We start from the raw sequence: 16,836 nt of genomic DNA, 5'->3' as shown, positions 1-16,836 counted from the left end.
TCAAGATGAGTTCAGATCTCCACCTATCTTTCTTAACCTTTCTTGCAAGCTGGTTGATGAAGAGAGGGCTCTCATCATCTCCACTCTGACGATTTCCCAGGCGCAGTCGCTGTATTCCTTCTTTTTCAGGTACACATGGATGCCCTGGAAGTACTTCTTCACGGTCAGAATGGGGCCCATCCTTCCCAGGGCAGAGTCTTTCTCTTCCGTCACCTGCCCCAGGCAGGCATCCAGGTCATCCAGCTGCTGATGGAGTCCAGTGCAGAGCTGCTCCAGGAGGGTGGTGTTCCAGGCAGCAGACGAGTGCTCTGTGTGGAAGAGGTTGAAGCACTGCTGGAGCATCTCGTGGAGCACAGAGATAGCCTGATCCTTCTGGAGCTGGTCACCCTCCACCATCTCCTAGGGAAGACCAAAGTCTTTTCTGTCTTGCAGACAGGAATGAGTGGAGAGTCTGTTCATTTGGGCCAGGAGCCTGAGGTTCTCCCTGGCACCTAGCATGTGGTTCTCAGACAGGTAACAACCCAGAGATCGTCCCGGGCTGTAGCTGACCAGCACCAGGGCCATCAGTAGAGAGAGCACAAAAGCCATGGGGAAGATGTGGCTGCTGCTGGGCTGGCTGAGATGGGGTCTGGGTGAACCTTCAGGTAGGTTCTCTGATGATGATCATTCTAAGCAAGGCTTTTAAATAGGGAAGACAGTATTCATTATCCAAAAATTTCTATCTCACTTCCTGGTTGTGTTTTCATTTAGATATTTTCTATTTGACCTAGGAAATGTAGTCAATCTAAACTCTAATTTTTACAGTAGAAGTTTAATTTTACCAATAAAATTTGGGTTTGTCAATGTAAATGTATATCAATTAAATGAGAAACTAAATAAAGGCTGAAGTTATGTAAGTATGCAAAGACTTATAGATGTGTACATAGTTATTATGTACAAATTTAGGTATAATATATGTAAACATTCCTTTTGTTTATCTTATGTCAGGAACATAGTTTTCCATTGATTCTTAACTGCATTTTTCCCTTCTTATCTTACACATAGGAATGCAGAGTCACTAAGGCCATGTTGATTTCTGTATTTTCTTTTCTGTCTCACAGAGGATAAGCTTGTAATTAAGGGTGAATGAACTACTCAGTTGTTTCTGTTCTTTTGAGAACATTCATTCAGGTTCCTGAGATTACATTTCACTGGGGCCACAAGATCACGAGAGTGGAGTATTTCCCGCCATATCAGTAAACCAGGATGACACAGTCATCAAGAGTTTCCAGCCCTCCAGGGCGCTCAGGGAGGGGGAATACACCTGTGGGCTTAGTTAATTTCAGTCGCTGAGTCGCATCCGACTCTTTGTGACCCCATGAATCGCAGCACATCAGGCCTCCCTGTCCATCACCAACCCCTGGATTTCACACAAACTCATGTCCATAGAGTTGGTGATGCCATCCAGCCATCTCATCCTCTGTCGTCCCCTTCTCCTCCTGCCCCCAATCCCTTCCAGCATCAGACTCTTTTCCAATGAGTCAACTCTTCATGTGAGGTGGCCAAGAATTGGAGTTTCAGCTTTAGCATCATTCCTTCCAAAGAACACCCAGGACTGATCTCCTTTAGGATGGACTGGTTGGATCCCCTTGCAGTCCAAGGGACTCTCAAGAGTCTTCTCAACACCATAGTTCAAAAGCATCGATTCTTTGGCACTCAGCTTTCTTCACAGTCCAACTCTCCCATCCATACATGACCACTGGAAAAACCATAGCCTTGACTAGACGGACCTTTGTTGGCAAAGTAATGTCTCTTCCTTTGAATATGCTATCTAGGTTGGTCATAACTTTCCTTCCAAGGAGTAAGCGTCTTTTAATTTCATGGCTGCAATCACCATCTGCAGTGATTTTGGAGCCCCAAAAAATAAAGTCTGACACTGTTTCCACTGTTTCCCCATTTATTTCCCATGAAGTGATGGGACCAGATTCCATGATCTTTGTTTTCTGAATGTTGAGCTTTAAGCCAACTTTGTCACTCTTCTCTTTCACTTTCATCAAGAGGCTTTTTAGTTCCTCTTCACTTTCAGCCATAAGGGTGGTGTCATCTGCATATCTGAGGTTATTGATATTTCTCCCGGCAATCTTGGTTCCAGGTTGTGCTTCCTCTAGCCCAGCTTTTCTCATGATGTACTCTGCATATAAGTTAAATAAGCAGGGTGACAATATACAGCCTTGATGTACTCCTTTTCCTATTTGGAACCAGTCTGTTGTTCCATGTCCAGTTCTAACTGTTGCTTCCTGCCTGCATATAGGTTTCTCAAGAGGCAGGTCAGGTGGTCTGGTATGCCCATCTCTTTCAGAATTTTCCACTATTTATTGGGATCCACACAGTCAAAGGCTTTGGCATAGTCAATAAAGCAGAAATAGATGTTTTTCTGGAACTCTCTTGCTTTATTGATGATCCAGTGGATGTTGGCAATTTGATCTCTGGTTCTTCTGCCTTTTCTAAAACCAGCTTGAACATCTGGAAGTTCATGTTTCATATATTGCTGAAGCCTGGCTTGGAGAATTTTGAGTATTACTCTATTAGCCTGTGAGATGGGTGCAATTGTGCAGTAGTTTACGCATTCTTTGGCATTGACTTTCTTTGGGATTGGAATGAAAACTGACCTTTTCCAGTCCTGTGGCCACTGCTGATTTGTCCAAATTTGCTGGCATATTGAGTGCAGCACTTTCACAGCATCATCTTTCAGGATTTGAAATAGTCCAACTTGAATTCCATCACCTCCACTAATTTTGTTCGTAGTGATACTTTCTAAGGCCCACTTGACTTCACATTCCAGGATGTCTGGCTCTAGGTGAGTGATCACATCGTCGTGATTATCTGGGTCATGAAGATCATTTTTGTGCAGTTCTGCTATGTATTCTTGCTACCTCTTCTTAACATCTTTTGCTTCTGTTAGGTCCATACCATTTCTGTCCTTTATCAAGCCCATCTTTGCATGAAATGTTCCCTTGGTGTCTCTAATTTTTTGAAGAGATCCTCTAGTCTTTCCCATTCTGTTGTTTTCCTCTATTTCTTTGCATTGATGGCTGAGGAAGGCTTTCTTATCTCTCTTTGCTATTCTTTGGAACTCTGCATTCAGATGCTTATATCTTTCCTTTTCTCCTTTGCTTTTCACTTCTCTTCTTTTCACAGCTATTTGTAAGGCCTCCCCAGACAGCCATTTACCTTAATAGTTCTCAATTCTACTCAAAGAGGAAAACCCCAGGGTAATGGTAGACAACAGTTGTATTCTCTGAAATCTATTTGTGTCTGTGTTTTCTCTTACTACTGAGTCAAAGTCAAAGGGATGCAAGTGCAGTTACTATTCAAAGGGACATTGAGAGTTTTCTCCTAATTATAAATTCAAGCAACAGGATCTCATACTGGGAATGGAATTTAAAACTGACAATATATTCTTAATAAAGATTTAATGCACCTTTCATCAGGATCTTTTTCTTCTGACTTCTCTTACATTTCCAGACCAGAATGCCAGATTCTAAGCCTCCAAGGCTCTAAAGTATGTGAAGTGAATGAGAAATCTGGTACCTTTGCCAGATGAGCAGCCTGGAAGCAAGAAGCACATCCTGATCTTTCAGGCTGCTCATCTGGCATAGGTTCCTTAGCCCAAAGACATGTCCTGAGTGAAGCTGGGAGAATTTTCCCTCTCTCATATGAAAACCAAGGAAGCAGGCTTATTCAAATTACTGGCATCAGTTCTTTCCAGTAAAGACCGTCTTTTAGCTCTGAAGAAAATGTTAATGCAAGAAGACAGACTTCTGCCTAGAGGAGCAAGATGCCTGTTCTACAGACTTGGTCAGTGTCCTAGTCCATCTTGGCCAGTAGATGGCACTCTTCATGTGTAATTATTTCATAGCCTCCAGAGGAAAATGGATCCTGATTTCTAGTTCTTTTTTGCCAAAAGGTGTTGTTATGGTATTATAACAAGGACATTCTCTCATTCCCAAAAATATTCATCACAAGAAAAAGAATAACCTCTTATATAAGCATTTCTGAAAAATCTAGAACTTTCACTCAAACTTTTATTGATGGCTTTGCACTCTTAAGGGGAACTTATTAACCAGAACCACAAAGAAACAGGATATAGCTGTGTGAATGGCTGGGGCATGTGAAGATGGAGTGAATGAGGAGAGCTCACTGGGAATTTCTACATTAGAGTAGAAGTACAGGCATACTTTGCTTTATCTTGTTTCACAATTAATTCCAATTTTAACAAATTGAAAGTTTGTGACAACCCCGTGTCAAGCAAGTCTACTGATGCCGTTTTCCAACATCCCTTGCACACTCCCTGTATCTGTAGTAATTCTTAGGATAGTTCAAACCTTCACAAGCAAAAACATCTGAAGGCCCAGATGATCATTGGTGATTTTTAGCAATAAAGTATTTTTTAAATTAAGGTTTGTATGTATGGGCAGTTCTCTGTTGTCTGTTCTCTTACTCTCTGTATATCCCCTACCCCAGCAGTATACCTATGCACGTGACTGGCTTTTCTCTGTACTTGTGTCCCAGCTGGTGATCTTTCTTTTCAAAGGAGTGGTTAGGGGCGTGCCCCTCTACTGCTTTCCCTGGTAAGTAGAGCAGGGAATGAGCTCCCCTATAACTGGCAAAATCCCTCCAATCCCCACTTCCCCATCCCTTAGTCCCCAGTCCCCCCATCCCTCCCAGGACAAAGCCGGCCACCATGTACTTCCTGCCACCAGTGCACCACATATGGTGTAGTGTCACTCCAGGACCTTGCTTCAGACGTGTAAGTGCCCCCATCCATTAAGCTAGTGATGTCTCTGTTGCTGACACCAGTTTCTTTCTTTGTCTTGAAGCTGAGCAAACAGGCTTTGCAGCCTGCAGTGTACAGCCTAACAATTGGTGGCAGCAGCCAGGAGACCACAGAAACTCCTGTGAGTATCAAGATATCGGGAAATACAGGATAGGGGGTGGAAAGTTGTGCAGGGCATCCACTAGCATATGAGACCCCAAAGTTGAAGGTATTATATAGAAGTTTTACAACAAAGGCTATCTGAACAAGGGTAGCCTGAACATCAAGAGATTATTGTGAATTAAAGAACACCAGATATCCCAAATTAAGGAATTCAGCACTTTTCTGCATATGGGAAAATGGAAGCGCCTGGGCTCCATCCCTTTCGTGCATCTTGGCTATCTTGTGGTCACTACCCTGTGTTTTCCACATCCTGAGTTCCTCAGGGCTCATCGTACCGAGTGGCTCCAGCCTGATGGCAACCAGATCACAGGTGTTCTTCTCCTTTCTGAGTGCCCTTAAGGCTCAGGAATTCACATTTGGAGGGGGGAACTGCTGATGACTATGATATCCTTGCTTACTGATATGGCAGGAAATATTCCAGTTCTTAATAGCAATTTGGGAAACTACCCCTATGCTAGAATTAAAACATTTTTCTTTTCTCTCTGCCTTTTCTCTCCAGAAATTGGGGACTTGAGTTCCAAGCAGCCTAATCAGGTGAATGGGAAAGTCTGTCTGCTGGCATGTGCGAGAATCTCAGTATTTGGGGAACCAAGAAATCCACTGAGGCAGAGCTGCCTCACCATACCTGCCTGGTGGCTCAGACAGTAAAGAATCTGCCTGCGTTGCGGGAGATGAAGGTTTGATCCCTGGGTGGGGAAGATCCCCTGCAGAAGGAAATGGCAACCCACTCCAGTGTTCTTGCCTGGAAAATCCCATGGACAGAGGAGCCTGGAAGGCCACAGTCCATGGGGTCGCAAAGAGTTGGACATGACTGAGTGACTTCACTTTCACTTTACCATATTTAAGCTCTAACTCTGTGGAAAACAACCTATGAAGTGTTTTTAAATGTTCATTTGTATGATAATTCTTAGAACATTTTCACCTTATTGTACATTTGTGAAACCTGAAGCTCAGAGAAGTTAGGTGAATTTCTAGGATCACACATAATTGCTGGCAGAATTATGATTCTACACAGAACCCTATATTGCTTGTTATAAGCAATTTTAAAAGTTTCATTTTAGAATTCATTTAGTTTAGAATTAGAATTCATTTAGTTTTAGAATTCATCAGTTTCATTTAGAATTCAAGTTTTAAAATAAGCTTTGATCCCCAGATTAAATAAATGTCTTGTTTCCTTGTGTTCTTTTTATTGGTGCATACTATTATAAATATATATAGCTGTTTTAACCTATTGTTTACCTTTAGTATTGTAAAAGAGAACTTCCTTGATCCAGTTTTACTCCTCCATCTTATGAAGGAATCACCCCAGACTATTATAATCATTGTAATTTGGTTATCTGTGCTTACCCAGGAGCTTGTGATTTTCATAAAATTGATGCTCCACACTAAGGATGAAATAAATAAACTTAATAAGGAAGAATGCAAATAATGTTAGGAATAGAAAAATTCTTGGCATACCTATCTTTTCTAGAAAATGAAATGAGATTATAGTAGTAATGCTAAAAACAGTGTGATAAAGGGAAATTAGGTGAACAAATGATTAAATTTCAATTCTGAAATTGAAATATCTGTATTAATTAGATTTAAGATAAAATATATATCTATTAACATGATGAAAAAAAATTTCAGTAGATGGTTCAAGATGAATACTTAGTAATCTAGAAATTGAGTGTGTGTGTTAGTCACTCAGTCGTGTCTGACTTTTGCGACCCCATGGACTGTAGCTCACCAGGCTCCTCTGTCCATGAAATTCTCCAGGCAAGAATACTGGAGTGGGTAGCCATGCCCTTCTCCAAGAGATCTTCCCAACCCGGGGATTGAACCTAGGTCTACTGCATTGCAGGCAGATTCTTGACCATCTGAGCTACTCTTCTCATCTCATATATCAGTTCAGTGGCTCAGTTGTGTCCAACTCTTTGTGACCCTATGGACTGCAGCATGCCAGGCTTCCTTGTCCAGCACCAACTCCCGGAGCTTGCTCAAACTCATGTCCATCAAGTCAGTGATGCCATCCATTTCATCCTCTGTCGTTCCCTTCTCCTCCTGCCTTCAATCTTTCCCAGCATTGGGGTCTTTTTCTAAGGAGTCAGTTCTTTACCTCTGGTGGCCAAAACATTAGAGTTTCAGCATCAGTCGTTCTAGTGAATATTCGGGACTGATTTCCTTTAGAATTGACTGGTTTGATCTCCTTGCAGTCCAAGAGACTTTCAAGAGTCTTCTACCAGCACCGCAGTTCAAAACCATCAGTTCTTTGGCGCTCAGGTTTCTTTATGGTCCAACTCTCACATCATACATGACTACTATAAAAACCATAGCTTTGACTAGACAGACCTTTGTTGGTAAAGTAATGTCTCCTCTTTTTAATATGCTGTCTAGGTTTGTCATAACTTTTCTTCCAAGGAGCAAGCGTCTTTTAATTTCATGGTTGCAGTCACCATCTGCAGAGATTTTGGAACCCAAGAAAATAAAGTCTGTCACTGTTTCCATTGTTTCCATCTCTTTGCCATGAAGTGATGTGACCAAATGCCATGATCGTAGTTTTCTGAATGTTGAATTTTAAGCCAGCTTTTTCACTCTCCTCTTTCACTTTCATCAAGAGGCTCTTCAGTTTCTCTTCACTTTCTGCCATAAGGGTGGTGTCATCTGTATATCTGAGGTTATTGATATTTCTCCCTGTGATCTTGATTCCAGCTTGTGCTTCATCCAGCCTGGCATTTCACATGATGTACTCTGCATATAAGAGTACATATCATATATGACAGTAAAATCTTGACGGAATGGAGAATTGGCATTGAGATTAGGTTTAAAAAGGAGAGAGGGGTTCAGGGGTAACATTGTAACCATGAGAAATAGCTAACCAAAAAAAAAAGTTGTTTTTTAAAAATATATATAAGTTTTTAACTTCAAATGATAAAGGACATGGCTATAGAGACTTATCTGGCAAGTTGACTGAATGAAGCCTGATCTCAGAATTTCCTCACCCAGAAACCAATAAAATAAGGAAAATTAAGTAAAATATACAAAATACATAAGCAGCCATCAAAGAAAGGAGAGGAATAATATTTGAAAAGCATTCGGTCTTGAATTAGGGAAGAATAGTATAATAGTTCATTTTATGTCAACTTGGCTAGGCCACAGTACCAAGATACTTAGTCAAACATTATTCTAGATGTTTCTGGAAAGTAGGTTTTACATGAGATTATGGGAATTTGACATTTAAATCAGTACACTTTGAGTAGTGCATATTATCTTCCATATTATGGGTGGGCCTCATTCAATCAGTTGAAGGCCTTAATAGAAAAAGATTGACCCTCCCAGGAATAAGAAGAAATTCCTCCAGATACTGCCTTTGGACTCAAGCAGCACAGCTCTTCCCTGGGTTTCCAGCCTGTGGCCTTCCCTGCAAATTTTGAAGTTGCCAGGACTCCATAGTCACCTAAGCAAATTCCTAAAATTACTCTCTCTCTTTGGTCCCTGCTGGTTCTGTTTCTGGAAAACCCTGACCAATACAGGCTGGGAAGCCAAATGTTTTCAAATCTTCTCCATCTACTAAATTTCCCCATCCTCCCTTCCTCCAGAAGGGAGAGCAAGACAGCAAAGGACAGAAGTCTGTTGAAATTTTACTCAGTGGCTGGCCAACCCCAAGCTGGAGAGCAGCAAATCCAGATGCTGAGTGAGTAACCTCAGGAGAATATTGGAGACAACCCCTCAGCCCCTCCACCACACGTACACCCAGTTACAGCCCCTGCTACCTTAGCAATTCACACACACTTCCCAGTGAAATACCTCATTGAAAATACTGATAACAGAAATTCCTCTCAGCTTATACCATATTTAATACATTTGAATTAAGAAAATGTCATTAGGCTCTCAGCTTATACCATATTTAATACATTTGAATTAAGAAAATGTCACTAGGCTCCCAGTAAAACTGATACTGTTAATTCATACTCCTTAGCTTATATCACACATCTCTCTTTTGCTATCTGGGCAGGATTTTTACTACTGGGTAAAACAGATGTCAAGATTATTACTCATCTTGACTGTAAGTCGGAAAATTATGATTGTGTTTTTCCCTAGTTTGTCATTTGGATGGGTAAATGATGAAGCACTGATCGAATTTATACTTTAACTATAATACCTATTTTACTTCCCTGGTGGCTCAGAGAGTAAAGCATCTGCCTACAATGTGGGAAAAGTGGGTTTGATCCCTGGGTCAGGAAGATCCCCTGGAGAAGGAAATGGCAACCTACTCCAGTACTCTTGCCTGGAAAATCCCATGGACAGAGGAGCCTGGTAGGCTACAGTTCATAGGGTCACAAAAAGTTGGACATGACTGAGCAACTTCACTTTTACTTTCATAATACCTATAAAAATCACTCCAAAATGCTCAGAGGATGCAGAATTGTTGCAAGTGTGTATGCTGACTCATAGAGAGGTATTAATATGATATATGCATATCTAATGCAGCAGGCTCAGGCATAAATATGTCTTATCATGGGAGGTTTTTATTTAAAAAAAGATTGTTATTCAAAGTAGCAATGAGAGCATTTTTCTATTTAATGATAGTTGAAGCCTTATATTTGTAATAAATCTGTAAAACTAAAATTTTACTGTTGAGAATTGTTTCAGTTCAGTTCAGTCACTCAGTCATGTCTGACTCTTTGCGACCCCATGAATCGCAGCACGCCAGGCCTCCCTGTCCATCACCATCTCCCGGAGTTCACTCAGACTCAACGTCCATCAAGTCGGTGATGCCATCCAGCCATCTCATCCTCTATTGTCCCCTTTTCCTCCTGCCCCCAATCCCTTCCAGCATCAGACTCTTTTCCAATGAGTCAACTCTTCGCATGAGGTGGCCAAAGTGCTGGAGTTTCAGCTTTAGCATCAGTCCTTCCAAAGAACACCCAGGGCTGATCTCCTTTAGAATGGACTGGTGGGATCTCCTTGTAGTCCAAGGGACTCTCAGGAGTCTTCTCCAACACCACAGTTCAAAAGCATCAATTCTTTGGCACTCAGCTTTCTTCACAGTCCAACTCTCACATCCATACATGACCACTGGAAAAACCATGGCCTTGACTAGATGGACCTTTGTTGGCAACGTAATGTCTCTGCTTTTGAATATGCTATCTAGGTTGGTCATAACTTTCCTTCCAAGGAGTAAGCATCTTTTAATTTCATGGCTGCAATCACCATCTGCAGTGATTTTGGAGCCCTCAACAATAAAGTCAGCCACTGTTTCCACTGTTTCCCCATCTATTTGCCATAAACTGATGGGACCGGATGCCATGATCTTGGTTTTCTGAATGTTGAGCTTTAAGCCAACTTTTTCACTCTCCTCTTTCACTTTCATCAAGAGGCTTTTTAATTCTTCTTCACTTTCTGCCATAAGGGCAGTGTCATCTGCATATCTGAGGTTCTTGATATTTCTCCCGGCAATCTTGATTTCAGCTTGTGCTTCTTCCAGCCCAGCTTTTCTCATGATGTACTCTGCATATAAGTTAAATAAACAGGGTGACAATATACAGCCTTGATGAACTCCTTTTCCTATTTGGAACCAGTCTGTTGTTCCATGTCCAGTTCTAACTGTTGCTTCCTGACCTGCATACAGGTTTCTCAAGAGGCAGGTCAGGTGGTCTGGTATTCCCATCTCTTTCAGAATTTTCCACAACTTATTGTGATTCACACAGTCAAAGGCTTTGGCATAGTCAATAAAGCAGAAATAGATGGTTTTCTGGAACTCTCTTGCTTTTTCAATGATCCAGCAGATGTTGGCAATCTCTGGTTCCTCTGACTTTTCTAAAACCAGCTTGAACATCTGAATTGTTTAATGCACTGTAAATCTGAGGTGTTCTTGGTTCTTATTGAACTCCATGTCCGGGTTGGCAGCTCTGCCTGTTGTGCAGTACAGGGGAGTGATTCAAAGGGAGGCTCTGGTCTGCAGAGTAGTTTGTAGACCACGAACACATCTTTGTGCCTTTAACTACTCCATCCCAAAGAGTCCATGCCCTGTCTGAAGCCAGAGACTCTGGAGACTCTTTCTGGTAGTAACAGACAAAGAATAAAGAAACAGCTTATGATAGCATCAAAATCTATTGGTGCCAAGAAAGCCATTTTGTACCATGAAGGGACATCCCCAGAAAGTGGTAGGATTTCTGCATAGCTCAGAAGCTTGTTCTCTGGTTTTGGTCACTGCCCTTGTTGCACTTGCCAGAGGGCTGTCTCCCCTGAAAGGACTTTCCTCTTACACCCAAAAGCTGGGTCCTACTTTGTTTCCCTTTAGCTACAGCTACAGTGTTAGGAGAGGCCTTCCCAGGCAGCACTAGTGGTGAAGAATTTGCCTGCCAGTGCAGGAGATGTAAAGAGACACAGCGATCCCTGGGTCAGGAAGATTCCACAGAAGAGGACATGGCAACCCACTCCAGTATTCTTGCCTTGAGAATCCCTTGGACAGAGGAACCTGCCAGGCTACAGTCCATGGGGTCGCAAAGAGTCAGACATGACTGAGTGACTTTCATTCATCATTCACTATGACATCATACTCAACAGAAATTAAGGAAAACCTCTCTTGCAGATGTTTCTACAAAGCCTAGACATTTTATTTAATATTTGCCTTCTATTCGTGTTGTTCGGGGAAAACTTTAAGTGGAAACCAAACAGCAGAAAGCAATTGTGTGAATGGTGGAGAGGTTAAAAAGTGAATGAGAAGGGTGGTATGGGGATTTCTACCTTGGAGGGGAAGGCAATATTTTTTGTGAAATGGGAATGTATCCTGGAATGCTGAGAAGAGAATGCACCAGGCTCCAGACCTTTAGATAACGTGTTCTTCTGCCCTTTATCTAAATATTTGTACCCCTCTCTCAGATGTTAACGTAAGCCACCATTTCACCTCTGAACATAAATGACACACTTCTTTGAAATAAGGGGAAAAAATGACATTTTTTTCAGCCTTCTGTAGAATTCATTATAGAATTCTTTTTTTAGGCTGCCTCCTTTGGAGGTCAGTTACTGAAAAGTAGGTCACAGTTCCTGAGAACTTTATAGAGACAAATAATATTCACTTATATAGCTGTCTGAAGGAAAACAGGAAAATACCTACCATATTTTAATTCCTTACTCTAATATATGATGCTAAATGCCTTTAAATGCCTAAGTTTATTTAATATTCACAAAAACTCTATAAATATTTTGAACTCGTTTTATTTATGGAAAAGCTGAGGCTTAGATTAAGTGGGTTTCTCAACATCACACGTGTGTCCAAACAGAATGGAATTTCAGTGAAAAATGCCTTATTGTGAGTTATGGGTGATTCTGTGAGCTTTGTATTCTAGATTTCTGTTCCAATTGTTAAATCTGTTCTTACTCCTGATTTAAACACAACACTCTCTCGCTCTACAGATTTTGATGGTTCATGTTGTTTTTGAGCTGATTTTGACCATTTTCTTTTCCTTTACCTGAAGTTTTGAGAAAGAGGTTGCCTGATCCAGTTTCCCACTTTCTTTTTTGAAGAAAGTCTCAGTCTTTATATTCAGTATAATTTTTGTTATTTCAGAATCCATCACATCCTTTTAAATTACAAACGCACACATCCAATTAACTAGCAAATGATATTTGCATATAAATGTCTGCCAGTCAACTAGAGAGGGTATCTACTGCTTTTGCTTTTGTTTCCTGACATTCTCCATTCTTGCTCTTACTGAGAGAATTCATTTGTTTTTCCTTCTTCTTATTATTGCATTCGTTGTTATTATTTTTGTTTAGTTGCTGAGTCATGTGCGACTTTTTTGCAACCCCATGGACTTTTTTGCAAGCCCACAAGACTCCTCTGTCCGTGGGATTTTCCAGGTAAGCATACTGAAACAGGTTGTCATTTCCTACTCCAAGGGCTCTTCCTGACCCAAGGATCAAGCCTCCATCTCCTGCATTACCAGGCAGATTCTTTACCACTGAGCCACCTGGGAACCCCATTATTGCATTAAGTATGATTGCTATTTTTAAATTTCTTTTCCTTCAAAAATCAAAAATATAAGAAGTTTTCTATAATAAAAATTTAATAAACAGAAGGACAATAAGCTAATTATGGACACATTTTTATTACAGTGTAAAAGTACACAAATATATACATAAAAGTACTTTAATTCTTTTAAATAGTCAAATAAATATTTTTTAAAGATAAATATTTAAGTAGATAAATAAATAAAAAGATTGTCTTGGGCATGTTTGAGGGACTAGCATGTCAGACTTCCCTGTCCTTTACTATGTCCTGTAGCTTACTCAAACTCATGTCCATTGAGTCAGTGATGCCATCCAATCATCTCATCCTCTGTTGTCCCCTTCACCTCCTGTATGTGTATATATCTAGCATGGCAACCCACTCCAGTATTCTTGCCTGGGAAATCCCATGGCAGAGGAGCCTGGCAGGCTCCGGTCCATGGGGTCGCCAAGAGTCGGACACGACCGAAGCGACTTAGCGGCAGAAGCAGCAACTGATTTACTTTGCTGTACAGCAGAAACACAGCATTGTAAATCAACTATACGCCAATAGAAATTACTTTTTAAAAAGATCCGTTATCAAAAATAATATTTAAAAACTAGGAAAGTAGGCTTCCTCGACTATTACAGATAGCTCTTTCCAAGAAAACACCTTTTTAACTCTGAAGAAAAATCTCCTGCTAGAGGACAAGACTTTTGCCTAGAACAGAAACCAGGTTTTCACATTGGTCGATGACATTATCTATCTTGGCCAATAGGTGGCATTCCTCCCTTATAAATAGTCTAAGTGAAATGGATCCTGCTTTCTATTTCCTTTTTCCTACAGCTACCATTACATCATTGTAACATTCACTCACTTCCAAAAATATTCATCATGAGAAAAAGAAAAGAAAAATTCCTGTCACGTGAGAGTTTCTGAGAAACCTAGAACTTTCACACAATTTTTTATTTCAGTTAGAGATTTTATGCTCAAGTAAAATAGACAGCAGGCTTCCCTGATGGCTCAGTTGGTAAAGCATCTGCCTGCAATGCAGGAGTTGTTGTTAGTCACTCAGTCGGGTCTGATTCTTTGCGACCCCATGGTCTGTAGCCTGCCAGGCTCCTCTGTCCATGGGATTCTTCAGACAAGAATACTGGAGTGAGTTGCCATTTCCTTCTCTAGCAATGCAGGGAGACCCCAGTTCAATTCCTGGGTAGGGAAAATCTGCTGGAGAAGAAATAGGCTACCCACTCCAGTATTCTTGGGCATCCCTTGTGGCTCAGCTGGTAAAGAATCTGCCTGCAATGTCAGAGACCTGGGTTCAATCCCGCAGTTGGGAAGAGCCCCTGGAGAAGGAACAGGCTACCCGCTTCAGTATTCTGGCCTGGAGTATTCCATGGACTGTATAGCCCATGGGATCTCCAAAGAGTTGGACACGACTGAGCGACTTTCACTTTCAAAATAGACAGCAAGAAACCACAAGGGAATAGGAAACAGCTGTATGAAAGGATATTACAGGTTACTGCAGAGTGAGTGAGGAGAGCACACAGGGCCTTTCTTCACTGGGAGGAAGGAAGCAATTATGAAACGGAGTGAAAGAATGGGATCCAGGAAAACAGAGGAAAAGGGGAAGTAAGGCAGGTATCAGAATTGTTTATTGCAAATAGATATATATTTTAATATGTTCTATACAGTAATGCATGCCATCAAACATTATATACTATATATTATTTTTACATATATATATATTTTTTTTCAACTTTCCTTTAGGAGGCTGGTCTCTGTACCAGTGCTTGAAGCCCAAGATGGAATCGAGATTGCCAGGAGAAATATTAAAAACCTCAGATACACAGATGACACCACCCTTATGGCAGAAAGTGAAGAGAAACTAAAGAGCCTCTTGATGAAAGTGAAAGATGAGAGTGAAAAGCTGGCTTAAAACTCAACATTCAAAAAACTAAGATCATGGCATGTGGTCCCATCACTTCATGGCAAATAGATGGGGAAACAATGCAAACAGTGAGAGACTTTATTTTCTTGGGCTTCAGGATCACTGAAGATGGTGACTGCAGCCATGAAATTAAAAGACACTTGCTCCTTAGAAGAAAAGCTATGACCAACCTAGACAGCATATTAAAAAGCAGAGAAATTACTTTACTGACAAAGGTTCATCTAGACAAAGTTATGGTTTTTCCAGCATTCATGTATGGGTGTGAGAGTTGGACCATAAAGAAAGCTGAGTGCCGAAGACTTGATGTTTTTGAACTGTGGTGCTGTAGAAGACTCTTGAGAGTCTCTGGACTAGAGGAGATCAAACCAGTCAATCCTAAAGGAAATCAGTCCTGAATATTCATTGGAAGGACTGATGCTGAAGCTGAAGCTCAGTCACCTGATGGTCACCTGATACGAAGAACTAACTCCTTGGAAAAGACCCTGATGCTGGGAAAGATTGAAGACAGTAGTAGAGGGGCACGACAGAGGATGAGATGGTTGGATGGCATCACCACCTCGATGGATATGAGTTTGAGCAAGCGTTGGTGATGGACAAGGAAGCCTGGCATGCTGTCGTCCATGGGATCACAGAGTCAGACACGATTGAGCAACTGATTGAACTGAACTGATAAAGAATACTAAAATTGAGACAAAAGAAAACAACTATTAAGCCAATGGAGATAAAACAGAAAATAGAATCATATTTAAGGTCAATTAATTCAAGAGAGGGGGCTTCCCTGCTGGCTCAGATGGTAAGGAATTGGCCTGTGATGAGGGAGAATTAAGTTCAATCCCTGGCTTGGGAAGATGCCCTAGTGAAGGGAACAGCTATTCCAGTATCCTTGCCTGGAGATTTCCATGGACAGAGGAGCCTGGTAAGCTACAGTCCATGGGGTCACAGAGAGTTAGACATGACTGAGCAACTAACACACACAATACCCACAATCCAAGAGAGGGCAGGAAATTAAGAGAACAAAGTCACAATAACAATTAAACATAAAATAAATAAAAGGAGAATAGCAAAAGTCAAGGAAATAGGAAATCTATAAAGAAAATAAGAAAAAGCAAGAATTTGTTTAAAGAAAAAGTTTAATAAATTATAGAACTCTAACCAGACTGATCTAACTAAAAAGAGGAAACAATTTACCACACTAGTATTAGTCATCCCTCAATCTACACCAGTCTAGTTTCTGCCCTACTTTTCTGCCAAACCGGATCTTACTAAAGTCACCAAAGGCATCTGTGCTTCCAGAGCCACTGGAGAGTTTAGCCCTGTGTGAAAGTGGTGGTGGCTCAGTCGTGTCCAACTCTTTACGACCCCATGGAACCCGCCAGGCTCCTCTATCCATGGGGATTCTCCAGGCAAGAATACGGGAGTGGGTTGCCATGCCCTCCTCCAGAGGATCTTCCCAACCCAGGAATCAAACCAGGGTCTCCTGCATTGTAGGCATATTCTTTACCAGCTGACCCACCAGGGAACCCCCTATATATATATGACACAATGTAATTAAAAATAATAATAATAAAAAATAGAAATTTTCTATACCCCAAAAATTTAATGAACAAAGAAAATAATAAATTGACTAAATACAAAGTATGTATTTTTTTCTGAAACCACTGTGTAAAGATTCACATATTATTATATGAACAAAAGTTATTTAAATCTTTATAAATAGGTAGATAAATAGATAAATAGATCAGCTTGGGCATTTGTGAGGGCCTAGTGCCTGTAGAATAGAACATGATGTAGCTTAAACTTCTTGAAAACATTTGACAACCTGATTCAATTCAGGGTGCAATGACAGCAGAAATGAGAGTCCTTGACATGGCAGCGCAGGAGGAAGTGTGGTCTGTTGGTCCATGAGAATCATTTCCGTGTTGAACCAGGTGTGTG

General features: G+C 41.0%; 1 pseudogene; it reads right to left on the bottom strand.

The window, feature by feature from the left end:
* LOC102275277 (interferon tau-1-like) lies at window positions 1–891 on the bottom strand (annotated as a pseudogene).
* Between the last annotated feature and the right edge of the window lie 15,945 nt (window positions 892–16,836).

The sequence above is a fragment of the Bos mutus genome, unplaced genomic scaffold, assembly GCF_027580195.1.
Source record: "Bos mutus isolate GX-2022 unplaced genomic scaffold, NWIPB_WYAK_1.1 CTG743, whole genome shotgun sequence".
Taxonomy (NCBI): domain Eukaryota; kingdom Metazoa; phylum Chordata; class Mammalia; order Artiodactyla; family Bovidae; genus Bos; species Bos mutus.
This window is presented reverse-complemented; position numbering and strand designations above follow the sequence as displayed.